Below are 12,051 nucleotides of genomic sequence, written 5' to 3' on the forward strand. Positions count from 1 at the left end.
ACATATAAAGTAAAGAGATAAAGACAAAGATGGCAGCCAGGGGACTTTATTTGTCTTTTAATGATTTAATATCATTTTTCTATACCTTTAACTAGTGTAGAGTTAGCGTTCTAGCTAGCAATAAAGGAGTCACAGAAAAGGAGAATTCAGGAAATATGCAGTATCGAGTTTTCTTGGTAAGTTCGTCAATCTCAAAAAAAAAATTGGCATGTGAGTAGAAACAGTTCCATTACTTAGACAGCCAAATATGTTTGTGCAAAGAATGTGTGCATAATACTGAATATCTGTGGATGGACTAGAATAGGAAAAATGTGTCTGTTTTCTCATTTGTTTTAGGAAAAGGGAATCTTTTAGAAGATTTCCCCTGGCACTAGTGTCATATTTTGTGAGACTAAGGTCTCAGTAGGTCTAACTTTATAACCTTCTAATTTCAGACAAAGAGAGACTGGAAAGTTAGGAAAGAGAATTCAGTTGCAGCCAGTTCAAACTGCAAGGAAAGAGAGTAGAGAACATCATTGAGAAGCTGCATGCAAACACACATACGTCTTTTCTGCATCTGTTTCCAGCTATACTGTGTCTATCTTAAAAAGTGAGGGTATCAAAACCCGATAAAGACATTGAAAGAAAGGAAAAGTACAGACGAATAACTTTCACGCTTAGGAATACAAAAACCTCAACACCTCAACAAAAGATTAAGAATGTAAATTCAGTAATATGCAAAAATAATTTTATGCCATAACCAAGAGGAATTTATTCTTAGTTTGCCAGGCCAACTCAACATTTGAAAAATAAGTAATTTAATTCATCACAACAACAAGTTAAATAGGAAACATCATGTGCCTCATCAGTAAACGATAAAGTTTCAGAAAACTTTAAATAGAGGGGAGTTTCCTCAACTTAATAAAGAAAACATACAAAAAATGTGCATCTAACACCATACTTAATGGTGAAAAACCAGATGCTTTCCCCTGAAGATCTAAAATGATGCAAGGAAGTTCCTTCTTGACTCTCCCGTTCAGCACCCTATTAGAAGTCTTAGCTAATGCAATTAGATAAGAAAAGGAAATAAACACATACAGATCGAAAAGGAACAAATAAAATGGTCTTTTTTCACAAATGACATGATTATCTATGTAGAATTCCCAAAGAATCAACACAAAAAGCCTCCAGAACTACTAAGCATTTATAACAAGTTTGCATGATACATGGTTAGGATAGAAAGGTCAGTTGCTCATAGCAACAATAAATGATTAGAGTTTGAAATTTTAAAATGCAATTTATTTACATTGAAAGCAAAAAATTAATAAATATAAAGCTAACAAAATATGCATAGGATCCATAAAAATAAACCTACAAAACTCCAAAGAAAGAACTCAAAGAAGATTTAAATACATAGAGAAATATTCTGTGTTTATGACTAGGAAAACTAATACTATTAAAATGTCAGTTCTTCCCAGTTTGATCTATAGATTCAATACAATCCCACTCCAAATTTTAGTAGGTTATTTTGTGGATATTAACAAAATGACACTAAAGTTTATGGAAAGCCAAAGGACTCAGAATATCCAACACAGAGCCAACAAAGAACAAAGTCAGAAGACTGATATTACCCAACTTCAGGGCTTATTGTGCAGCTACAGTAATCAATACAGCACGGTATTAATGAAGGAACAGACAAATAGGCCAATGGAACAGAGTGGAGAGGCCAGAGAGATTTGTTCAGTAGTGGAAATGTTAGGAATGAAACCACAGTAGTGAATAAACGACATTATGTATTTGTCAAAACCTATAGAACTGTACAAGAGTATATCTTAATGTAAATCGTGTACTTTAAGTACTGAAATAATGTATCAGTGTTGTTCATTGGTATTTAACAAATGTACCATGCTAACACAATTTATTTATAATAGAGGACATTTAGACCTTGGACATATGGAGACTTTCTCCTCAATTTTTCTGTAGATCTAACACTGTTCTTTAAAAAGCAGGCTGTTTTTTAAGATAATCTAAAAACATAAGCCAGATATATGGGGATTGTTCTTTTATCTTCCTCTTTCTTCATACCCATTCTTCATTCATTCAGTGCAAGGATTCAGTGTTTTAAACTGCTTTCAGTTTTATTTGCTTTTCCATGTTATTGCCATATTCTAGCAGAGATCATCTCTACCTGGAATTTGCAGTCACTTTCCAGCTATTCTTGTTGGCCTTCTATCACACAGTCTTCAAAATATTGATAGAGTGAGCTTTCTTGGATACAAAATGTATCGTCATTATACTGCTTCAAACCCTTCTTTGGATTTCTATTTCCAAACTTGCTTTTTCTTTTCCTAACTTTTTGTTTTACATTGAAACATAGTCAGCTAACAATGTTGTGATAGTTTTAGGTGGACAGCAAAGGGACTCAGCCATATATGTACCTGTATCCATTCTCCCTCATATTCTCCTTGAATCCAGATGGTCACATAACATTGAGCAGAGTTTCCTGTGCTGTGCAGTAGGACCATGTTGATTATCCATTTAAAATACAGCAGTGTGTAGGTGTCCATCCCAAACTCCCGCACTATTCCTTTCCCCTATTCTTCCCCCCCTGCAAACCATGGCAACCATAAATTCATTCTCTAAGTCTGTGAGTCTGTTTTTGTTTTGTAAATAAGTTCATTTGTATCATATTTTTTTTTAGATTCCACATATAAGGGATGTCATATGATATTTCTCCTCTGTCCGACTCACTTCACTCAGTATGACAATCTCTAGATCCATTCATATTTGATAAATCCATCCATGTTGCAGAAAATGGCATTATTTTATTCTTTTTAATGGGCAAATAGGATTCCACTGTATATATGTTCAGTTCAGTTCAGTCGCTCAGTTGTGTCCGACTCTTTGTGACCCCATGAATTGCAGCACGCCAGGCCTCCCTATCTATCACCAACTCCTGGAGTTCACTCAGACTTACGTCTATCGAGTCAGTGATGCCATCCAGCCATCTCATCCTCGGTCGTCCCCTTCTCCTCCTGCCCGTAATCCCTCCCAGCATCAGAGTCTTTTCCAATGAACTCTTCGCATGAGGTGGCCAAGGTACTGGAGTTCCAGCTTTAGCATCATCCCTTCCAGAGAAACCCCAGGGCTGATCCTGTGTACCTCATCTTATTTACGCACTCCTCTGTCAATGGACATTTATGTTGCTTCCATGTCTTGGCTATTGTAAACAGTGCTGCAATTAATGTTGGGGTGCATGCATCCTTTCAGACCATATTTTCCTCTGTATATATGCCCGGGAGTGGGATTACAGGGTCATATGGTAGCTCTATTCTTTATAAGAAAGAACTTAAGAGAACTTTAATCATTTAGCCATAAATGATTATATCTTTCAGTTCTTTCTTCCGATTGCTTTTTTGCCTTCTGGCTGGAGTTAGTCTGAACTTCCCAGGGGTCCACCAAAACCAGGCTCCGTATTGTCTTCAGTCTTATCTGCTAATCCCATTGCCTGAATACTTTTCTTGCTAATCTTTATTTGCCTGGTTTATGTTTTATCCTTTGGAATTTTGCTTAGATAGTACACCATCCAGGAATTTTTCTGCTCCCCACAAACTGACCTAAATATTCCTCCTAAATTATCTTGATTTTTTCTTAACATTTTATGCAAACTTCATGCTTTCTTCTCAGTATCTTTGTTTGATCATCACCTCTCTCATTCTCTACATTTTGCATTGGCTTCCCAGAATCTGTAGTGTAACACGATCTGTATTACATACTTATAAAAGCAAAAAGAAAAAACACTTAAAATCAGTCCTGATAATGTATCATAGTTAAATTCATGTCACTACTGAAAAAAATGCATTATAACTTGAATGAGTTCAGTGGAAAAGAAGAGATATGGACTAAAAGAATTAAGCCAAGGATTATAATATTAAATTCTTTTCTTCCAGGACCCTTTTAGTCACTCAAGTAACTTTTTGGTAGCAGTTTTATTAAAATACAATTCACTTACTATATAATTCACTAATTAAAAATGTATAATTCAGTGCTTTTTATTATATTCAGATTGTACAACCATCAATACAATCAATTCTGGAAGATTTTCACTACAACAGAAAGAAACTCTGTATAGCCATCACCCCTCAATCCTCTCATAACCAAGGCAACCATTAACCTATCTTCTGTCTCTGTAGATTTGCCTAAACTGGACATTGCATATACATGGAATCATATATTGTGTGGTCCTTTATGCCTGGCTTGAGGGAGTAATGTTTACAAGGTTCATCCATGTTGTTCAAATAACTTGATAGTTTTAACTGTATGTCTTGAAATTTTCAACCACAAAGCTAGCCAAAATACATCCAGATCTAACCCAATCCATTAATTAAAAGTTTTAAATATTATAATTGCAGTTTTTTTCTATTGGTCAATGTACATTTTACAGAATATATATTATATGAGAAAGTTTAAGATTTATCACCAGTTACGAAGAACTTTATCCTTTAGGATAAAGTTTGAGCCATTGCGAAGGTACATTATATGGTGTGAATAGAATGCACATTTTTTCTTCATAAGAAAAAAAGTGAAAGTTAAATTGCTCAGTTATGTCCGACTCTGCGACCCTGTGGACGGTAGCTCACCAAGCTCCTCCGTCCATGGGATTCTCCAGGCAATAATACTGGAGTGGGTTGCCATTTCCTTCTCCAGGGGATCATCCTGACACAGGGATCAAACCCAGGTCTCCTGCATTAGAGGCAGATGCTTTACCTCTGAGCCACTGAGTTTACTAAAGTGCACATGGAATGGAATAATAATACCAAATATGTTGTATTCAGTCTATAGACCCATCTGTGGTTATTGAAACTGACTCTTTAAAAGTATGTCTCAAGAATATTGTTTGACTAAATCTTCCACCCTTGTAGGAGTTCAGCCTGCTCCTGAAAGCATAAAGGCTGACTTTGTTTAATACAATTTGGCATTATCTTCTTTTAACAGTTGGTGATGAAAACATCAGGAATGCTTTTAAGATACTGAAGAAATATGCATGTTTACTTCAGAGCACATGTGAACACTTGATTTACTGCTGATGAAACATATTCACAACTCCAGCTTACTTCATTATGTGTGTAAGAAAGTACCTAATATTCTTTTCCTCCCTTTTCTGGAAATGGTAAATGAAGATTTGCATGCAGGGTACAGCATCCTCTTGGGGAAGCAGTAGATGCCTAGACTGACATTCCCTAAGCCCCAAACCTTGTTAAAAGTGGTTTCAGTCCTGGGGACCTAATGCGCTGATTGCTTCCCAAGAAGGAGTCTCATCGCTTGCTCCGTTCGGTCCTATTCCTGAAGGTCTAATTACATCTGTTATGCGGTTCAGTTTCACAGAAGGTTGGGGAAAGACATTAGGGGTATTAGGGGATAGGGATGGGGGCATGTAACCCATGCACACACACATACACACACATCTACACACACACTCATGTGATGGGTTTTGAGAAATAAACTGGTGACCAAGCTAGAGTAGTTGTGAACTTGTATCTAAACTATCACGTGTCTTACTGTAACAAGACAAAATGGAGATGGTTCCAATTCTGCATGCTTGCCCAGGCAACAGGGAACCAATTACACTGTCAAAATCTGAAACACTGGGAGCTTAAAAGCCCCATAGGACTTCTTTGGAACCAAACACTTTTTTTTGCTATCTATAAAAGGACAAGTAAAGCATTATTTTTATCCTGTTGCAAAGTGTCATTTATATTCTGAGCTTCCCAAACCTTTCCTAGCCCACTCTTTCCCTGTATACTGCAAACAGTATATGCTTATGCTATGCTTTTGTGTAGCCCAGATGAAGACTGTCATCATGGCCTAATAGAGCTCAAAATGGAAAGGGAGAGGGGGTGGAAAAGAGGCTCATTATTTTTTAAATGGCTTCACTTTTCCCATAGGAATCCTATAGATCCCACTTAGCAGAAGCTCATTCCAGCACTGATTAAGTGGGAAATACACAGAATCTCAAAAGGTCAAACCTATAATCAGCTGTCCTCAGGGACTTCTATGGAAAACTTCTTCATCCAACTTGAATTTATTGCCATCTTAAAACATAGTACAATAGATGATATGACATTAAAAAATATATGCAAATATCTTTATATATAGTCATACACATATATGACGCGTGCATGTATGTATATGTGTGTGTGCAGATGACATGACATTAAGAAAAGATAAACATGACATTAAGAAAAGATACCTATGTATGTGCACACACGTATGACATATGCATGCATGTATGTGTGTATGGGTGTGTGATGGATGTCTGCCCGCCTAAACTCACAGTAGCCTGATTTACCTGAACCATTGGATTTGTTAGGTAATCTTCCCTATAGTGTTTTACTTTATGTTATTGGTTTGCCTTTATATTGTTGGAAACTTTGAAATTATAACAAGCTAAGTTTACTTAGAATTGGCTTTGTGTTTTTGAGAGTTCACAAATTATAGACTCTAAAAGTGTATGACTAAAAAAAAGTATATGTAAAAGGAATAGGATAATAGAGGAGAAACAAATAGAATTCTTAATATGTTTCCAAACTGTGTGCAAGCCTGTGATAAACATGTCTTTGTGGGGAGAATATACATGGGGGAACCGGATGGCTTAAGCTGGACAAAGCTTGGTTTCTTTTTTCTTCAAATGCATTTTTACTTATTTTAGTGAAGAATTATAGTCAATATTTTATTTAACAAATGACTTTGGTCACAGGCTGAAGGTTCTCTGCTCATCACACCTTAAAATGCCATCTCTCTTTACGTCCTCACATAAATTTGCAGTCTGTTCATCACCTTGATGCTGAGAGAGGGCACCCAAATACAAAATGTTAAATCAGTCATGAACCTCCGTGCTTGCTTATCCGCGTGGAAGAAAATAGATTGTTCCTCTCTCCTCTGCTTGTTCCGAGTAGTTATTTGGTTAATACTGGAAGAAAATTGACCTTGGAGTTGTCTTGAGCTGTGCGACTGGGAAAGACTGTGACGGTTCTCACGTAAGCCTCATTCTGTGCCCCTGCTTCCTGGGAGACAACACAGTCTTATGCGAGTGATGGAAAGGCAGTGGTGAAAGTGCAGAGTGGCTGCTTTCTGAGTCACTTTTCCTTTCCAGGGTTTAGGAAAGTGGTTGTCATTCCTACCTCTTCCTACCTCCTGAAGAAGAGTAAGAAAGGAAGAGAGAAACTGCAGTTTAGAGCAGATGTTTCCCTAGTCTTCTGCTTATTGGGAAGCTGGAAGAAAGTACCCTGTGAGTGGACACAATAAGGAAATGAGTGTGTTTGTCTCTCTAGTTTTGAATATGAGTTAGAGTATGACTCTTCTGTGAGTATAGTAGCTAGGAAGTGGGAAGACTAGTGACAAGAAGGAGCTTCTCCTGGGGGACAGGGATAAACCTCCATGGATACTATCAGTGGAAATATGAGAATGGATTGGCCAGGAGCCCAGGACAGGATTCACATAACTGGGCTTGAGTCTTCACCATATGACCCTGGAAATCTAGTTAACTTCTCTGAGCCTCATTTTTCTCATCTGCAACACGGAGATAATACTGGTAGCTGTTTTCAGAAGTTTTGAGGGGATATTAAATGAAATAGAGATTGATGAGTGACTAGCATTTAGTAAGTGTTCATTCGAAGTCAGCTGCTGATCCTCTTAATGTTGGGAGGCAAAGACATTATAAAAATGGTAACCCTTCTTGTCCTAATCCAACAGTAATGGAATGAGAAAGTATGACTGGATAGTTACCAAGAGACACAGGTGTTTTGCCTATTTGACTTGAAGGGGTCAAGTATTTTAATATATTCAGGAATGTTCAGTTCAGTTCAGTCACTCAGTCGTGTCCGACTCTGTGACCCCATGAATTGCAGCATGTCAGGCCTCCCTGTCCATCACCGACTCCCGGAGTTCACTCAAACTCATGTCCATCGAGTTGGTGATGTCATCCAGCCATCTCATCCTCTGTCGTCCCCTTTTCCTCCTGCTCCCAATCCCTCCCAGCAGCCGAGTCTTTTCCAATGAGTCAACTCTTCGCGTGAGGTGGCCAAAGTACTGGACTTTCAGCTTCAGCATCATTCCTTCCAAAGAACACCCAGGACTGATCTCCTTCAGAATGGACTGGTTGGATCTCCTTGCAGTCCAAGGGACTCGCAAGAGTCTTCTCCAACACCACAGTTCAATTCTTTGGCACTCAGCCTTCTTTACAGTCCAACTCTCACATCCATACATGACCACTGGAAATACCATAGCCTTGACTAGATGAACCTTTGTTGGCAAAGTAATGTCTCTGCTTTTTAACATGCTATCTAGGTTGGTCATAACTTTCCTTCCAAGGAGTAAGCGTCTTTTAATTTCATGGCTGCAGTCACCATCTGCAGTGATTTTGGAGCCCCCCAAAATAAAATCTGACACTGTCTCCACTGTTTCCCCATCTATTTCCCATGAAGTGATGGGACCAGATGCCATGATCTTCGTTTTCTGAATGTTGAGCTTTAAGCCAACTTTTTCACTCTCCTCTTTCATTTTCATCAAGAGGCTCTTTAGTTCCTCTTCATTTTCTGCCATAAGGGTAGTGTCATCTGCATATCTGAGGTTATTGATATTTCTCCCAGCAATCTTGATTCCAGCTTGTGCTTCTTCCAACCCAGCGTTTCTCATGATGCACTCTGCATAGAAGTTAAATAAGCAGGGTGACAATCTACAGCCTTGACGTACTTACTCCTTTTCCTATTTGGAACCAGAATGTACCTATAGGAAAATCATAAACTGATGAAGGACAGAAATAAGTTGGTTGAGCCTTCAGCATAGTTTACATGGAGTGTGTATTGCAGTTGCTTTCGTAACCAAGTGAAGTCCAGCTTCTATTGGAAAGTTCATCCTTAATCAGAAAGTATGCTTTTGAATAGTTGCAGATATCCAGGCAGCATAGTGTTTTGCTTAAGCATATAGAGAATTCTCAGGAGTCCCGCAGATCTGAAATGAGCCTAAGAATTTTGGATCCTGGCTGCAGTTGGTATCTGTTAACCCAGCGGTGCTATAGTATTTCCTTGAAAATTTCTCAATAAACATTTCTGTCACAGAAACAGGAGTCAAATAAATATTCAGCTAGACTCTGGGTTGACAATCTTTTGTATCTAACTGATACGGATATTGTTCACTAATAAAATGCTGTAAAGAATATTGACAGGTCATATAAAATACTTTGTTTTCTGTTGCTGTCTATGAACATCAGTGTGGGGAGACTGGAAATCCTAAATCAGTGTTACGTTTTACCACACACATGCATAAATAATTTTCTCTCATCCCTGTGAATTAGTGCAATTATTTGAAGAGTCAACATTTGTGAATAATGAACAAATTGGTAAGCTGAATTTTTGTACGCTCTGCAAATAATTTTCAGTTGTGAAAAGTACAGAGCACAGTGAGCTTTTGTTATTTTATTAATCTAGAATAATGCTTAAGTGCTATTCTCCTTCATTTGAACATAACATGTATATTGAAACATGCCTTAATTTTCTTGCTTATTGAAGCTCTGCTCTGTAACTAGCACTACTCTAAGTACTAGAATTCAATGCAGAACATGCCTTCTAAGATTTTGTATGCTAGTGGAGGGAATACAATAAGCCGATAAAAGACTAAACAAGTAAACAACGTAGGTTCACATGGTGAAGAAATGACACAGAATATCTTATGTGTATGGAAATGCTACTTTAGGGAACACTTCTTCAAAGTGCCTTTGAGCTGAAATATAAGGAATGGAAAGGTACTGGTCATGCAGAGGAAACCCTCAGCTGGAGAAAGCTCAACATGCTTGGAGGATGAAATGGCATAGAGCATGGCTGGAGCACAGGGAGGAGAGGGCAGGCAGTACCTGAGGCTTGGGCGCTGAAAGGAAGTAGGGCCAGATCAGGGCAAGACTGAAGATTTGGAAGCCACTGATTAGAGAGAGTGTGTGAGAGAGGGAGAGAGAGAGAATTTCAGTTGAGCAACCAAATGATTGGTTTTCATTTTCTTCCTACCCTTATTTGCATGCACACAGAGCTGTACGCAGCTGCAACTGCAGATCTTAACATTGGAGAGAGTTGCACATTTCAGGTGAAGTTCCTCTCTGAAAGAAACCATGCTACTTGAGAGAGAGAAACGTTTTCACATACATACAATTATACACATATATTCCACATCTCTCTCTATTTTTTCTTTAAGAAAGGCTATGACCTTGTCTAATTTACATTAGAAATTCACCATTTGACTATGGGATGAACAATGGATTGTGGGAGGGCAAGACTGAAGTCAGGGAGACCAATTAGGAGGTCATTACAGAATCCTAGGAAAGAGATGGTGACAGCTTGAAATAGGATGAGGGCTTAGGAGATATGCCATGTTAGCACACACACACACAACACACACACACACACAGAGGATGTGTTTTGGAGACAGAGTCAATAAGACTTGTGATGGATTGAATGTAGGGGCTGAGTCACAGGAAAATTAATGTGAGTTGTGGTACAAAATGGGCAGGAAGCTGGTGGGTGTTTTAATACAACAGACCTTTGTTATAGCAAAACACTTTGGCCTTTCATAAATCACCATAGCTTGCAACATCAGGAACTCAAAAGGACCAAAAAACTCCATTAGCACTGAAGCATAGCATCTCTATAATAGACGTATTTAACGAAATGGCATTTGTGCTATTCGTTTTACTTACTATGCATATTTCAGAGAGCAGGGCAGAGGAGTACACAATAGTACATAAGGTGTGACCACATTGTTCCTGAGAATGCAGGAGAAGGCTGTTTTACTGAGGTGGGAGCTCAGGGACTCGATGTTCTGTCAAACCCTCAAATCTCCTGTGGAATGTTTAGGCATGGCTGTGGCACAATTCCTAATAGGGTGCACTCACAGCTGTGGGTGAGGACAGAGTGCTGCTGATGCTTCCTCTGTGGTAGTGTTCTTTCAGATGATGGTTGTGACCCTCTAGTGGGTAATTAATAAAATGATGGAGAATTATCAGCATTGGAGCAAAAAGGGTAATAGAAAGCATTAGAGTGTGCCTTCTGTGATACTGTTCTATGAGTTCTTTGTTTTTGTTTCATTTGTATATATGGATGCATCACAGTGCAAAATGGATTTATTACAGTGGGTCTGGGTTAAAAAGAAAAGTTGAAAAACTACTGTTCTCAGGTACATTTTGGGAAAGGTACTGGCAATTAATCCTTGATTTCTTGCTTGAATTTATCTGTCCAAAGACTTGGAATAGGTTTATTTCCTTACCTCATCAAGTTTAATCTTTATGGAAGACAAAGATGAACTGAACACATGTTGGAGATGAATAAGTTGGTGGATCTTGGAAAAGAGGTGGGGAACATGAAAGCTACCAAAACACTGGGGAAATAAATGGTAAAAAGTATCCCCAAAAGCCAGATGAAAACAACAGAGCTCCAGCCCCGTAGTCACAAACTTCTTCTATGGGAAAGGGTTAGCAAAAAGAAGGATTGAGAGTCTCGTGGGCAATCTTGGCCCATCCGAGTTCTGCGTGTGTCTACCTTTGGTACTCAGTGCTGCAAAAGGGAGACCCATAACTGACATTTGAGGAATTTTTAGACAGGCACCATCTTGATAATGGAAAATCCAAGAGCTCAGAGATGTCACTGCATATATGTGGTTCTGCATCCCCAGTTCCTAGGTCAGTCATCGTTTATTGGATTTGCACTGCACACAATGCCTGTGCCTTATTTCTTCATGTCACTCACAGGCAAACCCTGTGAAACTGCCAGAAGATCAGAACAAAGCCAGATTGTAAGTGAAGAATGAAAAGATGGGAGCCTTCCTAAATTACAGATCAAGGAAGAGTCCAGGATCCCTCCTGGCAGTAACAAGGGAGAGAGTTCAAAAGTTTTAGTGACTAAAAGAAGATTTCTGACTTGCCAAACATCCTCTCTTTAGGGCCCCTCATTCAGACAGAAGTAGCTGCATAAGACGAGACTTCAGTTGCCTGTTCCCACCCTTTCTCCTTGCACTTGTTGTCTCTTAGTGTGC

Source organism: Capricornis sumatraensis, unplaced genomic scaffold, assembly GCF_032405125.1.
Source record: "Capricornis sumatraensis isolate serow.1 unplaced genomic scaffold, serow.2 scaffold15, whole genome shotgun sequence".
NCBI classification, from domain to species: Eukaryota; Metazoa; Chordata; class Mammalia; order Artiodactyla; family Bovidae; genus Capricornis; species Capricornis sumatraensis.